Source organism: Meles meles, chromosome 17 (assembly GCF_922984935.1).
Source record: "Meles meles chromosome 17, mMelMel3.1 paternal haplotype, whole genome shotgun sequence".
NCBI lineage: Eukaryota > Metazoa > Chordata > Mammalia > Carnivora > Mustelidae > Meles > Meles meles.
The window spans coordinates 28,615,707-28,618,825 of NC_060082.1; positions in this window are offsets into that span (position 1 = coordinate 28,615,707).

A 3,119-nucleotide genomic window follows, 5' to 3' on the forward strand; every position below is an offset into this window, starting at 1 on the left:
GCAGAGAGGCAGGCAGAGAGAGGAGGAAGCAGGCTCCCCACTGAGCAGAGAGCCCGATGCGGGGCTTGATCCCAGGACCCTGGGATCATGACCTGAGCCGAAGGCAGAGGCTTCAACCCACTGAGCCACCCAGGAGCCCCCCATTCTACCATTTTTAAAAGATTTATTTCTTTATTTGAGAGAGCACACATGCAGGAGGGCGGGGGCAGAGGGAGAATGAGAGATAGTCTTAAGCAGGCTCTTCACCCTGAGCACTGCTGTGGGGCTCAATCTCACGACCCTGAGACCAGGGCCTGTGCCAAAATCCAGAGTCGGATGCTTAACCAACTGAACCACCCAGGAGCCCCATCCGTTCTATCATTTGTAAGTGTAAAGTTCAGTGACACAAAGTATGTTCACATTAGTCTGTAACCATCACCCTACCCGACTCTAGAACTTCATCGTCCCAAATGAAACTCTGTCCCCACTAAACAGTGACTCCCCATCCTCCCTCCCCCCAGCCCCTGCTTACCATCATCCAACCTTCTGTCTCTATGCCCTTGACTATTCTGGGTACCTCGTATAGGTGGGGTCATTCAGTCTTTGTCCTTTTCTGTCTGGGTTATTTCACTTATAGTATCAAGGGAAGCCTATTTAAAACAGAGGAGGGCGCCGGGTGGCTCAGTCAGTTAAGCATCCGACTCTTGATTTCAGCTCAGGTCGTGATCCCATGGGTTGTGAGGTGGAGCCCTGAGTGGGACTCCCCACTCAGGAGGGAGTCTGCTTGAGATTCTCTCTCTCCCTTTCCTCCTGCTCTCCCCCTGCTCACTCGTGCTCTCTTTCTCAAATAAATAAATAAATAAAAATCTTTAAAATAAAGGAGAATGGGGTGCCTGAGTGGCTCAGTCATTAAATGTCTGCCTTCAGCTCAGGTCATGATCTCAGGGTCCTGAGATTGAGCCCCGCATCAGGCTCCCTGCTCAGTGGGAAGCCTGCTTCTCCCTCTCCCACTCCCCCTGCTTGTGTTCCCTCTCTTGCTGTGTCTCTCTCTGTCTAATAAATAAATAAAATCTTTATAAAAAATAAAATTAGGGGCGCCTGGGTGGCTCAGTGGGTTAGGCCTCTGCCTTCGGCTCGGGTCATGGTCCCAGGGTCCTGGAATCGAGCCCCACATCGGGCTTCTCGCTGAGCAGGGAGCCTGCTCCCCACTCTCTCTCTGCCTGCTTGTGCTCTCTCTCGCTCTGTCAAATAAATAAATAAATAAATAACTTTTTAAAAAAATTAAATAAAATTAAAGTAAAATAAAAGAGGAGAATAGCAGAATAATAAATAGCTTAGTTGGTCTGCAGATGTGGCAATGGCATGGCGGTGAATAAGACGGGAAATTGTCAGGCTGGGAGAGCAGAGGACTTTCCACCCCTCCTGTCTTCAGAGGACAAGCCAGAACTCCATCTGCTCTGCCCGGCTGTGTGGGAAACATGTCAGGGACACGAGAAAGAGGAGGCAGTGAAGGAGGCAGAGAAGGAGCCAAGCATGAATTCCTCATGTGAAGAATTAACTGGGCTATTCTGGGAGACTTTGCACTCCCAGAGCCTGGGGATTGGTTGTCCACTCTGTGAATGCCTGATGGGCAGCTGATAGATGGCCCAATCTACAGGCTACATCTGGTTCCACTCCAAGCCTTCTGGTGCCATTTTTTTCCATCCATCTAACCGGGCAAGGGCCAAGCGATAGCATCCAAGGGACTTCGAGCTGGTGCTAACCCAGGTATGTCCAAGACACCAAGTGGAAACCAATGACCGGGTGTCACATAGCTCAAGGATCTGAGTTAGTAGGAAGATAATAATCCTTCAGGCAGGAACCAAGCAGACAGAAGACGGGCTGGAAAATCCCCAGGGACTAAGCTCCAGAGATTGCAACAAATGAAAGCATTTTCAGAATAGAGAGGGAGGCCAGATCTTCCCTGAGGGTTAGGGTCCTGGCAGAGTCCGGACCCAAGGTCAGAGTAGGCAAACTCCTAGCACCATGCCCGAGTGAACCAGAAATGTCAGGATGTATGATTTCTCTCTGAGAAACACATTCATTGTCTGGAATTTTCTAAAAAATGTCATGTACCCGCCACACGGTGCTTTGTGCTGAGTGGGTGAGTGCCCTTGTGTCCGTGGGAGGGACTACCGCCGTGTCTGTGGTGCGGACCCCTCGGAGCAGTCTCGCCTGGCAGGATCAGTTAGTTTCTGACTCAGGTCAGCTCTAGCTAGCAGCCAGGCCTCCCCCAGCTGCGCAGCTGTAGGATACCATTCTTTTTTTTTAAGATTTTATTTGTTTATTTGACAGACAGATCACAGGTAGGCAGAGAGGCAGGCGATGAGAGAGCCTGATGCAGGCCTCGATCCCAGGACCCTGGAATCATGACCTGAGCCGAAGGCGGAGGCTTAACCCACTGAGCCACCCAGGCGCCCGGGATATCATTCTTTAATTGCACAGACTGGAAACCCTTGAGAGAAGAGATAAGCTCTGTTCTGTTCCCCCACGGTACCTCTCTCTAGCACAGGACTCAATATATCTCCCGAGGTGATGTAGCTCATGAAAATCTGTGGGATGAGTCAATGTACACATGATCATCGGCTCTGGTATCTTCTTCTATTGAGTTTGCATCTTTCTCTACTGTTCTTTTAAAAATATATTAACATATATTATATGTAAAGATATACAATGTAAGTAATGCGTGTATGTAAATTATGTGTGTTTGTGTGAACATATAATTTGTTAGCTTTATATATCTAGCTTTGTAAACATCTAGATTTTTTTTTTAAGGTTTTATTTATTTATTTGACAGAGACAGAGAGAGAAGGAACACAAGCAGGGGGACTAGAAGAGGGGGAAGCAGGCCTACTGCCGAGCAGGGAGCCCCACATGGGGCTCCATCCCAGGACCCTGGGATCACGACCCGAGCCGAAGGCAGACACTTAACAACTGAGTCACCCAGGCGCCCCAACATCTAGATTCTTGAGAAACTTCTTGAGGAAAAAAACTCGCTTTCTAAAGTATAATTTGCGTCCGCACAGCTGGAGCCGAGTCTAAGAACCAGCACTTGCCTGCCCCAGAAAACCGAACGGCTGCACAACAGCCACAGTGTCTCA